The sequence below is a fragment of the Rhea pennata genome, chromosome 5 (genome assembly GCF_028389875.1).
Source record: "Rhea pennata isolate bPtePen1 chromosome 5, bPtePen1.pri, whole genome shotgun sequence".
Taxonomy (NCBI): Eukaryota; Metazoa; Chordata; class Aves; order Rheiformes; family Rheidae; genus Rhea; species Rhea pennata.
Window position 1 is genome coordinate 36,406,837 of NC_084667.1, and position 24,389 is coordinate 36,431,225.

The 24,389-nt window shown below is 36.4% G+C and overlaps 1 protein-coding gene across 11 annotated transcripts in view; it reads right to left on the reverse strand.

The window, feature by feature from the left end:
* Positions 1–24,389, reverse strand: part of SOX6 (SRY-box transcription factor 6) — a 366,958-nt gene that overhangs the window by 314,762 nt on the left and 27,807 nt on the right. For 3 of the 11 annotated variants that reach the window (XM_062576042.1, XM_062576041.1, XM_062576040.1), the window contains exon 2: positions 14,404–14,512. The exons of 7 other annotated variants lie outside the window; for them this stretch is intronic. The gene's annotated coding sequence lies outside the window, so the exon portion shown is untranslated. Of the gene's footprint in view, positions 1–3,450; positions 3,511–14,403; positions 14,513–24,389 lie in introns of those variants that run through there. One more of the 11 variants, XM_062576048.1, reaches the window with a different exon arrangement.

Genomic DNA, 24,389 nt, shown 5'->3' on the forward strand with positions numbered 1-24,389 from the left:
TGCATCTCACACCATAGCAACCCAGTCCATTACGGCTTCTGCGAACTGTCATAAACACAAGCATGGTTATCTTTTAATAAGGAAAATAGCTATGAGGTTTGCTTTGTTTAAGTGCTATGGAACATTCATTCCTTTTTAAAAGTATTTGGTTAACAGTATTTTATAGCTTAACTGGTTTTAAATAACACTGTTTAGATGTGCTTAACTGGAACCCATCTAAGGCAAAATTCATACAGAAAGACAGACTAACAATTTTGTTCTCCTATGGTCTAGATCCCGATTAGAAGCTTAGTCTAAGTACAATGTGTTCACTATATGGCATGATTAAATCCAACATTCTTTTTGCTGCATACCCCTCAGTTCTAGCTGGAAAGGTAACAGATGCAACTCAAACCCACAGAGCTTGCCTTATAAAATTCTTTAACTAGCACAATGACTCACTTTATGCCTCTAAATATCCATGGTTTCCTCTCTCCAGAACCCCCATGCATTAGAAGGTAGTTCAGTAGTTTATTTTTATTGTTTGGTCTACATACAGCACATTTTTAGTTCTTATGAAAACAAAGAAACTTTGTTGCATAGTCCTTGTTTTCCTTCCAAAATGTGAGGATGGATATGGGTAACATTAAACTGAAAATAGTCATGAAGCCTGGGCAACTAGTTTAGGTCAAAACCTTTTTGTTCTCTGGGAGCTATCTGATTAATTTGCAGTTCATAAAACAGTGGGTGTAAGCTTAGTTTAAAAACATGTAACTATATTTAAGATGAAATCATCATTTTTGTTAGCCTCCAGTAATCTTTAAGAAACACCTTCCCACAACATTGCTGTATCCTAAAGTGCACCAGCCAGTACTGCACATTGCCTAGAGACAAGGAGAGAATACCAAACTTATCTTGATGCAGAATATCCTCCTTATTTCATACACCCGCCCTGAAGTGCATATTATTCATTCCAACCAAGCCCTCCCCCATCCCGAAAGTACACATTTAATTGTGTCTCCTCTCCTGTAATACCAACAGAAAATCAACAAATCTCATTTGCTATATCAATGCAGTGTTATTATATATTTTAAAAGCAAGTCTGAATCTCATTATCGGTTGATTTATGCCATTAGTGTGCTTTGGAGCCACCAATTAAATAAGGACAGTGGTTCATAAGGTCACGGTTAATTAATCTGAAAGAGTATAAACACACTTTAAAGCACAGCACCTCATGTAGAGACTTCAGGAACAAAGCACCAAACCTTTATGCTGGGCAAGCAATTAAGGGTAAAGGTCAAATACACAAAATTTGAGATTTAACTGTAACATTCTGCTAATATTTAATCTATTGGGAAAAGGTTTAGTTAGACCCCAAAAAATGGCAGAATAGTATGGATGTGAAACCTTGATGGTAAGGGCAGCAATGCAGGCGAGAAGACAGAACAGGGCTTGCCTTGCCCTGTGATCCCGAGCAAATTAAGGCTTGCTGGTCAGGAAGCACCTCAGAACTGGGAATGCGCTCTTGCCTTCCCTGTTATGCAGCAAGGTGTGTGGGGGGGGGGGGGCAGGCAGAAAGAGAGAGAGAACTCCAAAAGCCAGTCCAGAAATTTCCTACCAGAAATTGTTATTCAGAGTGAAATTTCAAATATGAAGTTCCTGGAGTTCATATGGAAGAAAATGATACCCTTCCTTACCAGCTTGACTCATTTTCCCTTGCACAGTTGCTGGCTCAAAAGACAGACAACGTAGCTAACACTAAAAAAAATCCTCATGATCTAATTAAATGAAGTAGTTGCCATCTGTGTCTTTCTTTTTTATATATGTAGTTCTATGTTGTATGAATTAGTTTTTTATAACTTTTTTTTTAAAGTTTTCCAAGTATTTTTTGCCTAATTTTTTTTTCCATGAGAAACCTCTCTTCAAATACTAAAATTACAAGTTTAAGACAAAATTTCTATCAAGTATATCTTATACAAATTATAAAAGTAAAATAGTAAAACTATATTTTAAGTTTAAAAAAGGAACAATTCTATAAAGGTCAGTAATTGCGCCATGTAGATTTTTGTACTTGTCCCTTTGATAAATAAAAGACTTGCATCATTTAAAGGTATTTGGGGGGGCCAACTCCCACTGATGCTGAGAAGCAAAACCTAACCCTTATGGGAGTCTACTTTTTGTTCTGCTAGCTTCGGCCATTTACGCTTTCACTTTAGATGTCTCAGGTTCAACTCCAGGTGGCTACACTGACCAAAAGCTGTTGCATAAACATATACAAGAACGAAGTTTTCTTTGTTTTGTTTTGTTGGTGCAAGTCCCACCACTTACTTCACTCAGACAGACATACTACAGTCAGAACACTCTCAAAACCAGTTTCTGAAATATTTTAGATGCTTGTTTGGAAAGTTTCTGGCACACTTACCAAAGATGGGCTCTCCCAGTCCCACTATAAAAGGAGAACAGTGTAGCTGTAAGAACAACGTGCACTTTGATTTCAAGTGCCTTCCCCAAAAGGCGTTGTATACTTAAACCGTAGCGTAGCATGAACTAGACCAAAGAGGTTACGTTCTCTTCTTACTGTACTGTAGTTGACTTTCTGTGGTACCACGCTGTTAAAAGGCCTAAACTTTCAGCAGCAGAGGAGAGGCACGGTGTAAAGGCCTAGATCTGTGTACCAGTAATTCCAGTGCTGCGGGACTGACCAACATAGCAGGCTACAGGCTGAAGCAGGGCTGTGATGCAGGGGAAGCGAGGCAAGAGCGGATGCAATCTGCCAGATGTAAACGAACACTGGTGGTACTTCCACCCCACTTGCCACTTGCCGCTGACAACACCCATAGGGAGCATGCCAGGAACTCCCAAGACTTGCAAAGTGGGGCGGGGGGGAAATCAAGTAACACATCATCATTAGTATACCATGAAAGAAGAAATCACTAAGAGATGTGCAGAAGGACAGGAGTTCAAGACCACAAATTGAGGCAATCAGCTTTCAGTGAAAATCAGTAAAGGCTGAGCATCTCCTTTTGTTTGCTTTTGAAAATCCCAGTCTATAAAGCCAGAAAAAATAATACATTTTAAATGAAAAGTTTTGCTAAAAAGCAAACATAATAGCAGTTTTTCATGGGGTGTGGGATGTCAGATAAAATAAACGAAGACCAAGGTCACTTCAGCAAACACCCAAAATCAGCTGGCCTAGCTTGAAAGCAATATTATTAATCTTAACCATCTCTCATTGATTTGAGAAAGAACAACACACAATAACCCCAAAATTTCACATAATCCTTCAAAACAATTCACTTTTCAAAAAAGAGGGCTTTGTCTTGCAAAAGTATATTGACACGAAGAGAATCCTGGTCATATAACAGATTACATACATCAGTAAATGACTGCAGGATCATGTATGCTTTAACTGTTACGAACCAAAGAAATTGCCATAAATAGCAGAATGTATTTATTTATACAGTCACTTACAAAATAGTCCTCTTTTCTCCCAAACATTGTCAGCTCTAATAATTTCAAGAGATTTCAATTTGCACAACATAAGATTTCACCACTTGTGGAAAGCAGAAAAAATACTTATTTTATAAAAGCTTTCAAAGCTTTCATTAAAAGACTGATTCTTCTAAGATACAGCCTCTACAGGTAGTCTGTATTTTCTCTGCACAGTCATCAGTGAGCACGAAGGAAGCCTATGAGTAAAAAATGGAAGCAGTTATTTAGTGAAAAGCATGGCATCATGTTATATCATTTAAGAACGTGGCCTATCATTGTGGGCTGCTGGGACTAAAATATGTACCATTCAACAACTGTTAAAAAACTATTTTCAGAATTATAGTGTGATGTGAAATGAGAAGAAGGAATAATATAGAAATGAAGTTAAGACATTTAGGGCCTGATTCACACAGTAATTTCACACCCTGAATGTGCAAAACTGCACAATTAAAACAACATTAATGACCTGTAAGCCCATAACCACAATCATAAAAATGAAGGGGGCGGAAGGTTGATGATGATGAGATCCTCTGAGTTGGATTTCTAAAAATCTTGCTTAATTGAGGTTAAGGGCAGAGCTTCAAGATGATTCAATGAAAAATGGTTTATTTAAACATGGACAACTCTTCACAGACAATCATTTTGAAACAGGGAAGTAAACAGAGTAATTAACCACTATTGACAAGACTTTCTAGAAGAAAAAATATGAGGGAATTCTCCTTATCTTCCTTTTGTGTCACTTCTCTTCTGCGCCCCAGGATTGTATTTTACTACCTTTGCTGGCTTATTCTTAAATTATTTATTCTCCTTGGTTCCACACATTAGCAAAAAAAGGTTGTTTACCTAATGTTTTTCATTTTAGAATAGTCCCTCTGCAATGATACTCATTTGGATTTTTGTGTTCTGTAACTGAGATCATGGCCAAATGGTCTATCAGAGGAGGAATCAAAGTATACCGCCTGTTACACAACTGATCGTTTTAAAACACATGTTGTATCGGCGTGAGGTAAGAACAATGTGGTGAATATGATGTAAACATCGGTCTCCGGGGCTGTGCACTCAGTCCCTTGCCTTGCTAAACATTTGCTGCACAACCTTCAGCAAAAGAAGCTTCTTTGTGCTTCTTCGTTCCTTATTCACAAAGAGAAGGTACTATTTCTTCCATTACAGTGTTTCTTTACAATTTTTTTACGTGTCAGATGTCGTTATTACAGGAACAGGGCTCAAAAATACCTAAAATAAGACACCTCTCCACAGAGGTTCGGAGGGAGATGTGAGCTCACTCTGCCCACACTCAGCGATGACTGGCCACAAACCCACTCTAATCCAGTTTAGCTATGGTTAGCACTTACGTAACTACATGTCTTCTAGTTCAGAGCAACCTCACATCTGCCTACAATGAGCATGTAAACACAGGCATACAATAGATGGTGTTTCTGTGAACCACTTAGAGGGGAGGGGGGGAGGAACCCTGCAAGCACCCCCACTTTTGCCAAACACCACTGCGTGACTCACAAGAGAGTTTTCTATTGCCTATCACAAAATGGCTTGACTTGGCAGTGGCACATGACCTTGCTGCTTTTTATGATATAACTGATTGTAACAGCGCCTTATGATCTCTTCTGCAAAGGCAAATGCATTTGCAAAAGACACATTGCGTCTTCAAAAGACAATTCATGAAGTTTTCTCTGCTGTGTGCCTGTGTATCTATAAAGCATCCGATCACTACAAGACCTAAGCACAGAATACAAAATTAAGGTCTTTCAGCTGTATCACTTCCTAGCATGCCATCAGGTTGACTAAAAGGATTTTGATTTAAAAAGTAGTGCACAATCATTCAACAACTAATTTAAATGTATTATTATACCTGGCACTTCAAAATACACTTGAGAACACCAAAAATGCGTAAATCACAGTGTGGATGAAAGAAACACCTAAATATGTACCTATTCTTTCATATAATAAGGAAGGGCCTAGCATTCCAGATCTGATAAGCTCTGTACTCATTCTTCTAAGCAGATAAGAGCCACAAGCCATACCCCATGCTGCCTGAAAGGCTGAAGGGAGAGGAGGCTCTCCAGTTGTAACTCATTGGTTAGAGACAGCAAAAGCTTCCCCCCGTGGCCCAGGGTAGGCTGCTAAGGGCGGCTGGCTCGCTGCTCCCACCTCAAGGGCTTCAGATTTCCCAGCAGTTCCTGCAGCAGCCCACCACCATTCCCACCAAGTAGGTCTGACACAGATGCCATTTCTGAGCTCCTTGTGAACTGCATGCCCTTTTAATAGCCACAGGCTGGGTCATTCCCAATCAATGTGATTGAACAAAGGCAAATGAAGAAAGCTTCAAAACTGGCATGCTCCTGTAGCGTTGCATGTACAGATCCATGTGCTGAAAGCAATACAAGGCAAACTAAAACTAGAATTAAACGTTACAACATTACAGGCCCTGAGAACTGAGACTGGTGTACCAGATACCCAAAACCCCTTCAGTATTTGGTACCGCTCTCAGGATGTATCAAATACAGGCAGAGGTTTACAGCAGAGACAAACTCTACCTGCAAAGTTATTCTATGCTCCAGAGAAACAGCGGTATGTAGAGGATATGGCTTTGAACTGGCATTCACAGATAATCTTCAGAAACTCTTATTTGTCACAACTATTGAGGTCAACCATATGACGACCAGTACTGCAGCTCTGGCACTGACCTGTACTGTAGCACTTCGCAAATTTCTTCTCCTCTTCGTGCCTTAAATGTACGTTGCCTGTTTGGAATGATAGCTTTCTAATTTCTTACTACATGTGTACAGGGACTCACAACCCTAACAGGGCCTCAGGGCACTACTGTAAAGCAATCTCAAATGGGGTCTCTGGATACAATTGTAACACAAAATAATAACAATGATTTTGCTTATTAGATAATATTATCATTATGTAAAACTATTATAGAAGAAGAAGGAACACATACTAGGAGTTGTTAGCCTACTGCATTGATTTTTTTCCTGAAAATTTGTATTAAAATTAATGATACTCCTTTTAGTTTTTAGTCCCCTTTATCTTTTGAATATATAACTTATGTCATTTTCCTTGCTATTTCATATCAAGGATGATGTTTAAAGAAGAATTTGCTTACTTTATTTAAATAAAGAGGGTATGTTCTTTCAGTTCGGTCATGTGACAGAAATGGACAGTATAAAGAGCATAAAATTTTATTCAAACCTGTAATTAAGCACGTAGTTAAGTCTCTTTAATGTGCTTTATGAGCTCTGGACTGGACTAAATTGAAATTGAATTACACAGCACTATGGAATTTCATTGATTTGCCTCAACTTCAGAACATCTATATTAAAAGGTACATATTCGTTTTATTTCCATATTTTATCTCCAATTTCTGACCCTCTAAGCAAATAAATGGTTTCTTTGAAAAGAAAAAGAAAGGCAAATTCACCGATTGTGTTTTCTTTGCTAGATAAAGCATCAAGAATTTTGTAGAGCTGTGATCAGTTAAATAAAATGGGAGGCTATTGTATATTACAATTCAAATTCCGAAGTTTTTGTATATAGAATATGAGAAGGATTTAGGACACATCTTCACCAGGTTCTTTCACTGCACCTTGACTTGTATACCTATTAAATTGTCCTTGTGCTACATTTAAGGGGGGCTTTTAAAAATTGTGCCTAAGGGTTTGCATAATACCTGCAAATACATAAGCAGAGTTTGAAATAGTAAAAAGAAAGCCCTTGAACAGGATACTAAAGCCTCTAGCAAAGAGAGAGAGATGTCAAAATAAATGTTGACTGGGAAAGCCCATTTTTTAACCATTGTTTCTAATAGCTATAAATAAGACAGCTGAAATGGCCAGCTAATATTTTAGTGATATCATCAGTAATAGTGGTGCAAGGGAACAAATTACCTTATTTAAATTTCTAGCACATGTACTTGTACTATATAGAACTCAAACCTGCAAATTCCCTTGAATATTGGACATTCTTCCTGTCACAACTGTGGAGCACTATGCAGCAAAAAAATAAAATAAAAATCACGAGTTTCAATAAAAAATAAACAAAAACTGTACCCATACCTTCAGAGGAATTTAATGTAAGCAGGTTGTGAGCCAAATGCCCAGCAGCTAAGTCAGCTGTGCTCAGAATCAATTTTTTTTCTTTTCCAACTGGTCTATTTTGTAACATTACAATAAAAACGTGCCATTTACTCCCATTGAAACTAGTGTTAAACCAGACATAACATGGGGGTTCCATGTTGGAGAGTACCTATTACTGAGTATCAGATTTTCAAAGCTAGTTAAGAAGTAGGACGTAAAAATCAATTAGAAGGCCTTAAAAATGCCTGCCTTCAGGTCTACTTCTCTGGATATCCTGGGGGACAAAATCTCCTTATTGCATAGCTTGTTTTTCCCTGAGATACAATAATTATAGCTTAAGTCTTTTTAAAAAAAAAAATAAATGAGAGATGTCATTCTCTTCTCAGCTCTGATTTTTGAAACTAATACCTCCTGACACCATAAACAGAGAAAAGGGGTCTATGTAATCTCATTTTAATTCAACTTTAGAAAGTTGAATAAGTCATAAGTAAATAAAACTACTTTCTTCAAGGATTTGTTTGGTTGACTAGAACCCTATCTTACATACACATCCTCAATCAGAAAACGATTCCCCGTATATGTGACGCAGAGAGCTATTAGCAAGGACATGACTTTGTATTTTGCCCAAAGGACCATTTTATTTGCAATTATTTCCAGTAGTCAGTCCTGAAGACAAATAATTCTCATATGCTCAATAAATAAATCAGAGAGAAATGGGGAGACAGAAAAGCTGACCTCGCCAAGCTCTCAAAATAAAAACTTTTCAGTCTCTCTTCAGTCTCTGAAAAGGTATGACTACTTCACTAGTTAAATAAAGCAAGTAAAAAAAATTATATTTAATTAGGGAAAGTGTACATCTTGAAATAAAATTTGCCTTTAAAGGTTAAGATATCCACTTGATAAGAATTCAAGCTTTGGAAATTTAACCAGGTAAAGCCCTGGCTTCTTCTGAGTGTCACTTATAACATCTCTGTCAAAATCATACCTTTTCTTGTCGCCTATCATCTAAAGATTCCTATTTCCTACTTTTTCCTCAGCATTACAAGATCTGCAAGGTATTTTTAAGCCAGAATTGAAACACAGTCACCACAGTTTGAAAGCATCACAGTCAATACCGCCCATCAAACAAATGATACAACTACTCCTAGCTCCAATTTTTATTAAGCCCAGCCACTAAGAAACAAGCAGGTTAAAATGCTAAAACACTACTTTCTACCAGTCTGTACGTATCGATCCTGTGTTCACAGCCTGATTTTTGTAGCGTGTTCAGAGATTACAAGTTAATAAGTTGCTCATTGTCAAGTCTTACTGACTTTGGTTGGACCCAGAGATGGCCTGCGCTTTACCATAAAGCGTCCACAACTACAAATTTAAATTCAGGTTTGGGGGATGGGTGTTCCATTTTTTTTTCATGCTGAGAGCAATCTGGGAAACAATTTCTTAGCTTATTTAAGTAGTCATATAAAACCATATCTCCAGGCATCTACTAGCATTGCTGAGTATCTGTGAGCCTCAGGCAATCAGCACCTGTCTTCAGCATAATACTGACAGACAGCAATGCAAAGCTGACAGAGGGGTGGTTACTAGGTGCTTTGCATATGATATTTCAGACGTGAAAATGGAATATTGATCTACAAAAAGAAAAACTCAAAAATGTTCACATTAATCTGGAGAGCAAACCTAAAAGCTTCACCAAATTAACTCATCAGTCTAATATGTCTCGTTAAAAGATCTTATCACTGGTTTAACTAAAGAAATGAAAATGAAAGAGGAAAGAAAGGTATATAGGGAATAACTTGTATTTCTTTAAAATAAAAATTCTTGAAGAAGAGCTTCAAATATGTTTCTGTCTTGTACTAAATAAGGCAGCTATTGCTGTGGAATTTTAGGGTGTTGTTTTCTTTGTTTTCCTTTTAACTAACACCAGCAACATTCATCAGAAATCATTAGTGCACAAGTTGTAACTACTCCCAGGTAACTATAAAGTATGTAGCCTTTTTTCTTTTTCTGTAAAATTTTCTGATCCCTCTATTTTGCTTTAACTGGGCATACTTTGCTTCTTTGAGCTAGAAATATCTTTTTCCAAGTGACCCTGCCCTCTCTTTCTGGCATATGTACCCTTCAGGATGCAGTGCAGACTTTAACTGCTTGAGTATAAGAAAAAACTTTTCAGAAAAATCCAAGAACAAGAACCAATTTACATTCCTAGTCAATGCACTCTCAAGAAACAAGATCATATTATCAGAAGACATTTCCCACTTGACAGTTTTTAATCCTTATTCTGCCTTTCTTCCTTAAAGAAACTGTAAGATGTTATAATAGTAATCTTTAGAACTATAATTTCAGTTATTTTATCACTACCTATTCCATGCTTCAAAATAATTTAACCCTTTGCTTTGTTTGCAACTAATTGCATTAGGGTGCTACTACAGGTTTCAGCTCAGTTCAAGATCGCATTGCTCTGAGTGCTGTCTAAATTGCCATAAAGGGTCTCAAGAGTTTACAGTTATACGAGGATATGCATTTTGAAAATGTCAACAGACACACTATCCAATGTGAGTAAATACAGTCCCTAAAGTAATAGGGCAAATCATGGGAATGCTCCTGACCTCACAGGAAGGCACAGCTATTTTTGGAACACAGGGTTAAAACCTGGCTGTATTTTAGTCATTGCAAAAGCACCACAATCTTAATGGATCTAGGATTTTAACCCTTCACTCTGTCACAAAAATGAGGTAATAAGTATCTTAGAATTTTTCAGAGCTTTGCTTGTGAAAATTTCAGTACCTCATAATTCAGTGCAAAGTCAAACACTATTATTAATCATCACAATAATATATTGTGCACCTATAGAACTTTCCCAGATGCAAATTTTATAGTACTTTACAAGAAAGTAACCATTTGCAGATTCTACTGTTGGATGGGGGGATTTCTGCACAGAGTGCCAACATAAAGTTTATACAAAATTTAAGCCATATCTTGAGATTCTAAGAGCAAGATCAAGCAGTACATAGTCCTATTATTGACCCTCTGAACTGGGATGGTTTATGCTATTGAATAAAACCTTAACAGCAAGTCACCCCCTTGAAAAATCAGGGAATGAGATTCCACTCACTATAATCAGGGACAATAGGATCCCAGTCTACACCATGTAGAGCTTTGCAAAAATCAGTAAAAATTATAGTAAAAGCTTTTAAAAGTTATCAGAGTAAATTTTTTTTTGTATATTAAGTAAGATGAATCCTCTCTGTAGCCACACTGATTCTGATTTTAAGATGGTCTAATCTTAAATGCATGTTCAAAAATTAAGAGATAATTAAACAAAATTTACAAAGAAGCTCAGTGCCAACAAAAGAGTTTCCCATCAATCATATATGAGTCTTGATACCTCTCCCCACCTTGAGAAGCAGCTGCGCTCTGTAGCAAGTCCCAGCAATCTTTAAAACCTGGCTCCCACAGACATAAGAATATGGTCTGACAACATGATGCAAGGTCCCTTTTTTTTCACCCTTGGTTCACTCTTACAACAACATATTAGGCAAAAATCTCACATTTTGTAAAATACAAATTTGAGAGCGAAAAGAAGTCTCTCTTTTGGTTGAGAATTCTCTCCCATAGTTAGACCAGCCCAATCCCGTGGAAGCCAAAAACTTGCACTTTAAAAGTTGTGGCTAACCTTGGCCTCATTATCTAAGCTATGCCTCATCAAGCTTTATTTCAACAACCTGACCCTATTATCACACTACAGTCAATGGTGAAACTTTCACTGATTTCAATGGCAATAACTACTAGAGGTTCAGGCAAGGTAATGCTATTCTTGTGTAAAAACTGGTGACAAATACCATCCAAGATTCTCTACCATCATTAGTATTTAGCTGTTCAGCAAATCATACAAATAAAAGAAAAAATAATACGCAATACACTTCATTCAAATACATACAAAATCCTAAGTGATTATGACACAACAACACACCAACTGCTACGCAATTAGGGCATGGCTAGAATGTATTAAAAGACCAATTTTAACATTTGTTACATTGTGAGAGCTATAAAATTTGATGTCTGTATGATCTGTTACTTAACGTTTGTGTTTCTCTACCCTCTAAATGTGGTCTGTCCAATTTACTTTAATGGGAAAATCTTCTACAAGAAAAGATCACTCTTGAACCATCTCTGATCAGATGTGGAAAATAAATATCATGGTTATACCCTGGAACTCAAAATGTAGGGGATGTTCATATTGTAAAAGAATAGTGGATAACAAAATTATAGATTGAGAGCACACTTTATGAAATTTTAACATACCCAGAAAATATCATACTGCTAAAACAAAACCAATACTGTTCATCATACAGCTTTTTTCATTTTGCAAACATAATTTGGCACCCTTTCTATTAAGCTCAAATATTCTCAGTTTCAAATATTCCTAAAGGGAAGTTACATGTATTTTATTCAACTACATGCAGAGTAATATATGGTTCTTTCTTTCCTGGGTCTGAAAATACCTTGCCCACTCTGATTGATTAAAAAAAATAAAAATAAAAAAAAAAAGTGTGCTACTAGAGAGCTTGGTAATTCAGACTTTGGAGTTTGCCATCCATTAAAACTTTGGTGATCCCATCCAAAGCACTTCATCATCAGAACCATCTGGTGTTCTTTCTGCACAATTACCAAAATACAGAACATATTTTGACTTGGCACTTGCATTTGGTAGACACTTTAGTCATTTTATAAGCAACAAGACAGCATCCTGCCAAAGCAGGGCCTCAAAAGAAAATTTCAACACACCAGAATCTGACTTCTGTCCTAGCAAGTCCTACCAGAACAAAAAGGAATAGTCGCACAAATACAATGCTGGAAAATCAGTGACTGTCTTCACCTTCATATACAAAATACCTCATGTCAGTTTGGTTACACCACACTTCCCCTATATGTTGATGATTTTGAGCATTATCTAATGGATTAGGGGTAAAGCAAACTGTCTCAGTTTGACACTCAGTCTAAGATCTCTGGCTCAGAAATCAAGCTATGATGATTCACCAGAAGTGAAACTTGTAGAAGTTCAAGGAGGCAAAAGCATTGCACAATAATATTCCAGAGAACAACAACATTGAGAGTATTTTGCATCAGACTCTTGCAATTCTTTTTTCTTTCAGTACTTGAACATACATTAATAATATCAGCACAGCTCTAAATACAGGAAATACTAAAAAAACAAAGGCAGAAGACAAAAATAGGAACTATATTTGAATAAGGCCTTGCCTGTCCTTTTTTCGGATCTTGGTTTTCAAGAAGACCTACTTAAAAGAGGAGGTGATGAGAACACAGAACATACTTCCATGGGTACTAATCAGCTTCTCCTGCAGATTGCTTAAAATTCGCTTTTATTAGTTCACATCAATAAAATTTATGCTAAAAGGCAAAAACTTCTATGCAATAATGATGTTGTCTTCAGCTTTCTCAGGAAAGTGTAGATAACGAAGAAAAAAAAAAGAAGAAGAGCATTCAGTTGGAGTTAATAAGAAAAGGAATGTTGACCAATAATTCTCAAATCTACACACTCCAGATACCTTTGGGAACTCTTAGGATAGATCTACATTTAATGATCCTAGTGCCTACAAGCATCCTAGATTCAAGGACACAAAACGATGCAAGTCTATGTGAATGTATACTCTCAGGAATGTATTTTACATACTGTCATGGGGGAAAGATATTGCTTCTCTCAAAGATTTCTGCTTATTGAATACATAGAGAAACAGGTCGGTATGAAAATGTGCCAACTGATCTGGAATTAGTAAAAATATACTAAAAAACAACAGAAACAAATTTTAAAAAATAGTGCAGCATAGACAATCTATCCAAAATTACAACTGGAAGTTCCACAGCAAACAAATAAAATGATCCTATAAAGAAAGGGATTTCATCAAAGTTTTCATCAATACAAATTTCACTGATACAGTGAAAGAATTATGGATTAGGTAATCATAGACATGGAGAAGCTGGACAAAATATTACCATAAAATTAGTAAGTTGTGTAAGAAACTCGAATAGAAGTTAAATAAATTTTTATTACAAGTAACTTTACAAGGTTAGTCCCTCAAAAAATAACATTCTGAAGAAACAAATCTAATGAAATTTTATCAATAAGATATGAAGAAGAGACAGAAGGAATATGTAATCACATAAAAATATTTCTGCACAATAGAAAAGGCAGGGGCACTATAAAAATGATAAATTCAAACCAGTCAATTTGGTGAAGAGATCTATTAGTGCATATGACAATTTAAAAAAATCATAGATGTGTTCATCCTTATAAGACAAGCTGTCAGGAAGACAAAATGTAATATACGAGTAAATAAATAAACATTTGACTGCATAGGGTGTCATTCTCATTGGGTGACACTCCAAAGAGAATATATCTCAACTGTTGGCAAAAACAAACTGCACAATATATCCTCACTTCTATACAGGATCTCAGAGTATATTCCCTAATATCAGAGATTCAAAAACCAAATACGGCTTATTTATTTCCCACAGTTTTCCCCTTATTTTATCATTATGGCTAACAATGTTATATCAAATAGAAAATTGTTACTGAGCCATGCTCTTGTATTTTTTGAGCATCAGCATGACTTTCTTAAGTCTCTGGCATCAAGTGAAAAGAAGGTAAGTATTATAGGATAACTAGGTTAACATCACCTTACAAAAGTGTTACGGAGTGCCCTTCTTATTTCAATTAATGTCACCACTGACATATAACACCACAGTGTGATGTGACATCATCCCCAAAAGGAAAAATGAAAATGCGTAAAAAGTGAGAAATTATTCAACTTACACCTTAGAATCTTGAGCAACTGCTATAACATCAGAAAATCTATCACAGGGGAAGATGATGGAGCTTTCAGGCCTGTGGAATTAGTACTTTGCTTTAAATTTCACAGCATCTAGAAAAGGCCAAACACAATGGAGCAGATTCACTAATGCGTTACTTCCGTTTTATCATATGTTAACTTCAATGAAACAATGGTTCAGTTGACAACAAGACATGAAGTAATTAGTGCTAATATATACATTAAAAACAGGCATTCTAACATCTTCATCTCATTCAAAAAAAAATCACTGCATATGTGTTTTTCTATTAAAACTAACAGTTTACCACTTGGAAAAGTGATCAATTCTGACACATTTTTGTTGCAAATTCCAATTATTACACAATATATTAATAGACCTAAATCCCTCTAGCACATTAAGCCAGCTCTGTTGCCAGCTCTGACAAAGGGACAGTTTTTGCAAGGGATACGAGCTAGTCATGCAACCCGAGCATGGTTACTTCTGCAACTGTGCTTTAATGAAATTAAGGAGAAACTGGTGGTTATAAATTCAAGCAGGATTTATTGGCTGGCTCTGTTCTTATCTATCCAAATTCAGCAGAAACCAGCAGAGATTTAAATGTCCTCCCCATGAAAAAAATGTATGCATTTCTATATGTTTTGGCCTTCACAACTGTGAAGTTATTTCTGCCCTGAAATAACTGCAGTCTGCTTTTCACAGAAACATAATTTTCTTGTTATGTCTTGCTACAGTTATATATCTTGTAATGTTATTCTTGTCACCTCCTAAAAATCTGCATCACATTTTTTGCTTCAGGATGAATTCTGCTTTCAGCTGCAAGTTAGGAGTTCCCACAGAAGCCGCGGTGCTCGCACACCGCGTTTCTGGAAGAACCGAGCTTGCACTTCGAGTTAACCATAGCCTATGTATTAACATACTTTTATGGTAATACAATACAGGCCGTTTATGTTGTGATTGAAGATTAAAAACTAATCATATGTAAAATTAGCCTATTCAAGAAATAACTGCCAAGTAAATTGGAATTAGAGCTGCATATGAACCATAGGATGCTTGCACTTGCATCAGTGAACTGGAAAAGCTCGGTCAGCCTGCAGGGCTTAGGTACAGAAGCTGACATTCCGCAAGTGCCCAAAATCCCCTCTCCTTCAAACAATCCGGAAGATACTGCCAGGTGAAGGCAAGGAACAGGGAAGGAGCAAAGAGGAAAGGGTAAGGAAATAAATCCTTAATGATATAGCCCAGAAGGATAATCCTTTTCAGGAGTCTGACTGTAAAACTATTCCATTCTGTTTAATTCTGAATGCATTTGAAGTTCCTCTTTGTCTAATCATGAATTATAATACAAAATTATATGAGAGAACACAATGCCTTTTCTAAGCCTCAAAAGCAAAAGCAAAAAAAAAAAAAAAAAAAAAAAAAAAAAAAGTTGTCTGCTTATAGATAGTAAAATACATTTATCCTATTTTGAGATGTCTTTCTCCACTTCCCATATATTTATTAGGCAGCACTTCCATCACTGTCTGGCTGCAAAACATATGTATTGAACTAAGCTATTTTTAGCTAAATTCAGTGTGGATATTTTCCTAAATTAGAACTGTGAGTCAATCACACGGCAAATTAATCTAGAATATTATCAATTGATCCATAAATGATCAGGTTACACCAAGCTGTATCAGTCTTGCCAAATTATTGTGTTGATCATACTTTGGCTCAGTATGGCTACTTTGGCTACTTGATTGTCAGACTAGAACAAAATTTTCAATGGTTCTTTTGATGAACAAGGGATATATAAAATAAGCTATGTCATCAATGACAGACTGTTTTTTGCAGTATTCTTTTGGTTAACAGACTATCTAACTTTAAATTATAAAACATGTTTTCACGAACACACCACATACATCTACATTCACAGCTAGCAGAGATACACAAAATACTCCTAAATGAAAAGATACTCAAAAAATTAAGAATGTGAATGTTTACCTTTCCTCAAATTTTAAAATCCTAAGGAAATCTATTAAGCACAATACGTTTTTCTTCCAATCTTTCCCCTCTGCCTCAGTCTTTTAGGAACAGAAATCCTGTCAAGCCAATGTATTTTTTTGCCATACTAATGTGTTCAGAATTGCCTTTTGATTTTTGGATACTGTTTTTAAATACAGAATAAAAATGACAGGATGAACAGAACTTTCTTTTTGAGAAAAAAAAAAAAAAAAAAAGGAAGACAACTGAGAGAGAGAGAAAGAGAGGTAATACTGAATAGGGAAAAGAAAAACATAGCCAAGTTTTTCAAGGAAAAGAATAGATACAACTAACAAACTGCAGCAGGTATCTGAAAGTATGTAAAGTAAGTCTTCTTTTAAAGCAGCCATTCATTTTGTAAGACTCCGTGTTGAGAAGATCCTGATTTTCTTCAAATTGCTGCTGAAAATTAGGTCTACAGAACCTCAAGTGTAACACTAAATGTTAAGGCACAGAGAATTAATTTTCTATTGAAAATGTTGGCATCTAATACCTTTTGAGCTGCTGAAAATATATTGAACAAATTCCTTCAGCTTGCTAGCTAGGTAATAGGTATACGAAGGAGCAACTATCTTAGAGCAACTTAAATTAATTCAAGTAAGCTATTTTTGCATGGCTTTAAAGCCATGCCAAAAAAAATGTTCCAAAGAGAGCAAAACAATTTATAACTGACACTAAAGAAAACAGTTGAGTTATGTAAGAGGCCTAAGAAATAGCAATAATGGCATATTTCAAGCCATTAGTGAAGGTTTTCACCCACTAGAAAACAAATGGAAATTCATTATTTCAGATGCACATGTAAGATATATGAAATATATCTTATCACAGATGCAGATATATGAAATATGTTATCTAAGTATCTGTTTAATTACACTATTTGTTAGAGAGGGCATAGGGTATTCAACAAATCAAAGGAGATGAAAGCTTATTGAAAGATCTGATCCTTAGTGGAAATCTGAATTATCTAGATGCTACAGAACTGGATTAGCTGTTTGTGTGCTACACAGAATGAGATGGTCCGGAGGACTAGCGGAGTTAGTACAGCCAGAGACCTACTTAGAAGCCATTGCTGAGGACCTCCCACTTTGGTGGCTACCAAAGCCTTACAGTTTCTGTATGGGCTGTGAGAGACATGACAGACGCACCACAGTAAATCCTCTGGCTCTGTTCTTGCCCTTTTCCATGAATGCCATGGAAATTCATGTTCACAGCTCCTGGCAAGCTCACTCTCATTTGCAAAGCAAATCTGCATCAGCCTTGCTGCAGGGAGAGTGAGAATGTGTGCAAGCAAAGAATTTGCCTCTCCATTCTTACACACGCTCAATTAGACTTGTGCAAGTGAAGTACCTGAATGAACTGCTCACCAAAAACAAGCTGCTCAAACAGCAACACAATAGCCTTAGCTACATGCAAAAGTGGACAAGAAGTACTCAAATATGGACAAGATATATCAGAACTCTAAACTAATGCTTTCACAAAGTATCTCTGATTTTGTCTAGTACACATATCATAGTTATCTTTGAATGTGTAATTTCTCAAACACATCTGAAATGACAATATATCATCATTACTCAGAAAATAAAACAGGAAAATTATTTTCACAGTAAAAGCAAGCACAGCAATATCTGGCCAGGTGAAGGCTCAGATCAAAGCTCTGATCCTTATTTGTTCTGTACCAATAATATGAAAGATTAAACTGCTAATAGCACTCAAATAAAACCATGTTTTATCTTCAGACCTGAAAGATGCAAGATTTCTCCACTATAAAAAACTGTAAGTAGAACGCTTGTGAATTATGAAGGTCCTTCCTTTTTAAACAAATTTAGAAAATGTAATCATCCTTCACAGGTGAGATATTCTGTTTATTCTATGGAGAATCATTTCAGTCTAAATTAAACTCTTCAAATGGTTTTGATGATTGCTGCAATAAGGACACAACAGGGAAAAGATCTGGGAAGAGAATAACACACGTATTAGATGAATGGTTGACAGAAGTATTTCTAGCCTACAAAAATCATTTTTTTTAAACCAAATATCAATATTATTTTTTAAAACATAAAAAAAATACTGCTTATGTGTTGTCAGCGAAAATGTCAATCTGCACTCTTCAACATGGATTGAGTGTTTTAAAGATAAATAAAAGATACAGGTCTTCTAATCTTTCAAAAACACTAGTGATACAAAGACACCTTTCTAGGGACCAGATTGTCAGAAAACACTGCCAATCCACCATTTTTTAAAAAATGAGGCCTTTTGGGGTATCTTGACCTTGACTAACCAAACACAGGAACAGAGTAAAAATGCCTTGTCTGCTAAAAATTTAAGGTGTAAGTCCCGCCACAAATTAGAATCTAAGCAATTAAGAATCTAAATTAGATGTTGATGAAACAAGTAGAGATAAAAAGCAAAGAAAGAGTTTAAAAGCTAAATGCTAATCTCTGACATTCTCCGTTTTCTCCAACTCTAACCTCAAACCTCACAAACAGAAAAGAACATAACCAAATAGATGCCAGTCAAAAACCTATGGAAAGCGTTGTTTCGTTATGTTCCCCTCTTCCAAGCTGCTTCCAAATTTGTACTTATTCAACAATATAATTAAGAACACTACTGCTGGCACTAATGTAAAAATCTAATATAAAGTCACAGAACTGCACCATTGTAAAAAACAGGTACAAGCATCTCACCATAGATTTGGGGTTTTTTTGGTAATATGACACACCTGCCAGTTCAACTACTTAATTTATCTCAACAGCAAATATTTTTAAAAGATGCCTCAGAAGAATAAAAGGGAATATTGAAATCCAGGTGAGTTTAAAACAGCTATGTGGCCTCTTATAAGCTGCCTTTTCACCCTATAACTTGCTTATCCCACTGCTAATGTTTTGTTATTTCCAGGGAATACTCAATGATCCTTTACATATTGTTCAAGGTGAACCGTACTAAAACTTTATTTGTCAAATGTACTTTGTAAGAGTCATTTGTCTTTCCTAATGACGTTTGCTTTCTATGGCTATGCCCCCCTGGAGGCTTTCTTGTACATATGCAGAAGGCAACAAATGGGCTGAAGATGAGAGAAAAGACCAAGGCAGACTAATTTCACCTCCCTAGATAATGTTCCCATGGAGACTCCTCACAAAAGACAATACAGCTCCAGGCTGCATCATTTGGACTATGTAGTCTATTCTGTAATGAAGAAGTCTCACTGAAGCTAAAATGTTCTTGCTAGAATAAACAGCAGCGCATTGACAAAGGTCAGATCCAGACATACAAGGTGTCTTCATGGCAATGCTCAGTCTGCTGCTGGTTCCGAGAACTTTGCCAGATGTGTGAACAAGATTTGTGGTGTATTGTATTGTGTGATCCTTGTTGTCTTTATTCCAGTGGGATAATGAAGAAGAACCTAAGCAAGGTGGTTTTCACAGTGCTCCCCTCCCTGAGTTTCTCCTGCTGTTGATATCTATCAGACACACCGTATGAGCCAGCTGGCAGACTCAAAGAGGAAGAGCTGAACTGCAACTTAGGGTCAGACCCCTAAGGCAAGACAAGGAACAGAGAATACACGTCTGGGACGTTGCTCTTGCTAGTGGCTGTGTTTGTACTAAGGAGCTTCTGGAAGATAAGGAGTGCAACCCACATAAGAATCACAGGTCTAAGGTTACCATTGTACATAATTAGGCAATAAGAAGCTTATTACTTGCCTGATTGAGTACCTCATAACTAACAGCTTGTTCCAAAGCCTCTTTAAGTCAATAGGAATCTTTCTATTGATTTCAAAGGGGCTTTTGATCAAGCCCTGCCAACCTAATAGGATACCTCTCTCCCCATGTCATAACTCAGCAGTTGCCATCAGGAGGCTCTCCAGCTGACATGCTCATGACTTAACCAGGATGATGCTGGTGGCAGACACTTTCAGGTAAGGACATTTAACCCCTTTCTGTAACCCTGTCTGACTGCTTATCTTCAGTATGTAGGCCACCTATTTGGTCAGAAGAGCAAGAATTCATCCACATCACTTCAGGAAAAGGGTAGTACTGAGAGCCCTCTTCTGTTAACTGGCTAAAGACTAGGTCTAATTTCTGTTGATCTGTACACATAAAGCAATATAATTTATTGTTACAGAATATGGAATGTACAAACAAAAGAAATGCAAGAATGACAAAGTTTCCTCTAACACACACAAAATATTATTTATATACTGCCCTGATCACTAGACAGGATCATGGATGTTTATAATGTATTTATAATGTATTTCAACAATTATGTATTTCTTCCACATACATATTAATTTTGAAAATGCATACTGTGTGTCCACACTGTAACTTGTCACTGAGAGACATTGTGGAAATCCCCCATATTTCATGGATCATTGATCCAATGTGTAAATCCTTCTTAGCTTGCAAACCATTGACCAGATAAACCATAAGGGCTCCAAAGGGAAAGAGCCTTTCTGGTCTGTTGAGCAAATTCAGCAGTTAGGCATGTACTTCAAATTCACACGTGAAAATCTCTTTGAAATCAGGGTCCAGATTTGGCAAATACTTATGCACATAACCTATAAGTCAGCCCAATGCAAGTCTAATCTATCTATCAGGCACCCCTAGAAAAACAACATTGTGCTGCTCATGTTAAATACATGTTTACCTCCAGAATCAATATCTAATACAAATGGAAGAATAATGTCTAGAAATATTTGAGCCTGTTTACATTTCCCCATAAAAATAAATATTATTGACATTATGCAACAGAAAAAAAAATGTAATTTTTGAATTAACAAGTGGGAAAAACTTACATCTATATGGACTTTTTAAACAAGCAAACTTTAGATTTGCATAACTTTCAAAACAACTAATTGGATTCCTCCCTACCTGTATTAAGAATCACAGACTTTAAGCCAATTCTGCTAATTTACAGCTATGTTTCAGCAGCTGTATGCCTTTGAAAATGCATCTGCTAGCAATATAGACAATACTCTTACAATAATATTTTGACTTTTAAGCATTCTGTTAGATAATCTGTATTTTCCTTCATTTCAGATCCGAGGCAAATACAAATTCAGAAATACAAACGTTATTTTCCACAGTGCTGGCACACTGTTATTTTCCAGATCACCCTAACATGAGGTAACTATTATCAATTGTGAAAGCACAACAGGTGGGTCACATGAAAGGTCACATTAGTTTTGTTCACAGGGCCAAACAGAAGGTTTTCATTATCCTTAATAAAAACAGAAGCAAGTAATAAAATATATCATTGCAGTAACATATCTCTCCATTCATATGCAATAACCTCATACATTAGATCCTACAATTTCAAAATACTGCTGTTGGCTCCAGCAGCATGATTATTTTTGCGGTTGCTACTTACAAAAATAATATTATAAATCATAGTTTGACTTGCAAATTTCCACACTGTTCTTTGAGTTGCTTTTCGAAATGTTTTTCTGAACAAACCTCCTCAAAGCATGCATTCATTTAGAAAAATTAAGCACTTTAAATGGTCAATAAGGCAGCAAAGATTTTTCGTAATTCCTGTCGTTAGTGTAACAGCAAATCATGATGACGAAGAAGTAGTCAGGCACCTTGTTCAAATCCTGACGCTAAGCTAGAGTAGTGTGATGGTGTAAAAAAGTCAAGATATATTAAATCCTTTCACAATAGCCTTAAAGATGAACTGCTTGACTGCCTCTATTCACCTCATGACACACACAAACCTCTATGCTCTTATCTGGGCACCAGTGAGGACAACCAAGCTTTATGGTTTAAGAGTAAATATAGAATATTCTTGCCTCTAGTTAGACCATTATGTTATTTTTTTCACCTAGAGTTCTCATAGGTATATCATCCAACTTAAATACATTTCTATGCAAATTAATTTAAGAAAATCATTTAGCTGGTTTTAACACCTGTTTCAGAGAGGATGGTTAATATTTTCTCATTTTTCCAGATAAATACATTCTTTCCTTAAATTACACCTTTATTTATTTCTAAATGATGCCTAAATATTTCTAGACTAAAATATAAGTAGTGAGCTGGCTCTTCTCCCTAGCCTTTTCTATCTAAACTGTTTTCCATCATCACCTTTTTGTCACTGTACTTCCTCCTCTCAGGAACCACATACCCAGATATTACGCAGAAGTGAAACCAAAATGTAAAAAGCTAAAATAAATTTACAGTAGCCTAAAACGCTGTTTCTCAGTATAACATGTTATAGGCATCATTGGTAACAGTCCAATGCTTTTGCATCAGTATTACAGCAACAAAGAAGCGCCTGCTCTTGACAGCCGTATCTTGTTATCAGAAAGCAGCACGTGTTTTGGGGAACAGTAAGCATACGGAACAATGTGCAGCTATCTGTGCACGCAAAATACCCCTGTTAGAATGACTTTTAAGTTTGGTTCTAAAAAGCTAGCTGCTTATCAGTGTGTCCCCTAACCGTGGAAAGCTCATCTTGGGGCATGTTGTGTCTGTGCAGTGACTTGCGCTCTCACAGCAAGGCGGCAGCCGCGGAGACACCACCGCGCTGTGCTACACCCACCTTCCTCCGGGCTGTAGGACAGCGCGCCCCGTCTCAGAGCCGCACCTGCTGGCATTAGTGACAGAACATATTGTCATGGGCTTCTTAAGAGGTTTAAAACCTTTCTTCTGTCTTGAGACTACTTTGCTGCCACTTAACAGTTTTCTACCACTTACTCCTCCTCCTCTCACAGTTTAATGTGCTAATATCAAAAATCCTAAAACATATTTCTATGTTGCACGAGGCAAGGGTTAGGAAGATCTCAAGCATTTTAGGTCAAAGAAAAGTCTCCCCATTTATACCGTATCTGATACAGATATGTTGTGTAGTATTCTTTGGTTTATAGGGCATACCTAAATCTTTATCTATAAATTGTTAAGAGTAAAAACAGTGGCATATAAATATCTGAGACATGAAAAAATCTGTCTTAAAGCAGAGTTTGACCAAACAATATGCTTTTAGCTTTCTGCTTAGGCTAAAATTTCCAAAGAATTACTGGAATTATTCCAGGCAATTTAGATAACTGAATTTGTGTTTCACATTTTGTTTACATTTTTGTGCACTTTACTTTTTCCAGTTTCTTTTTGAAAATTTGGTTTAAGTAATGACTCCTCTTATTGTCTCTGAACTTTAGAATAAACTAGTACTTTTTGACAAATTCTCCAAAACCACAGCAAAAAATAAAAAAGCTTTTTGCCTCCCATATTCCAGAGAAGCATAAAGCAAAACGAGAATAATTTAAAACTTGGTATGTAGCTGAGAGTTTATAAAGAAAGCTTAGTGTAAAAATAAAGACACTGGAAGAAAAATTTCTACATCAATAACATGAGTTATGTGGTTAAGGTTGGTCTCATTTCTGGACAATCTTTTGAATGATTTACAGTATTTACAATCCAGCTATTTCTATATCTTTCAAGGTGTTGACACAATAAACGGATTATTTAGTTTCTTCAGTGTCTACGTACAAACGGCTCACAATCAGGTAAAAGCTCATTTGCACTACAGACCGTTTGTCTGAGAATCTGTGAGTAATCATCTCCTCTCAAATGTAGGGTGAATTACAGATACTGATATGGTAAGACTGACACTTACGGTAGCTGTTTCTAAAACATACTTGGTGAAATCTTTCAAAGAGGAGCGCCTAAAGCAAGGATCCTAAATTCCTATTTTAGGCACCAAATCAGCCCTGGCCTGATTTTGAGAGGTGCTCAGTAAACATCTCTTCCTCACTGATTCCAGGCGAGTTATGGGCAAGCACCTTCCAGAACAAGACCTCCACTTTGAAGTCCCAGTGTGGAACCAAACTCTTAACTTGAGGCATTCTTACTTTGAAAATACCATCCTACTGTCAGCAGAAACATTTCACGATCGCTCCCTATCCAGAATTAGCAGCATATGCTTGTTTTTTTTTTTTTTCCTGAGAACTTCCCTGACCAA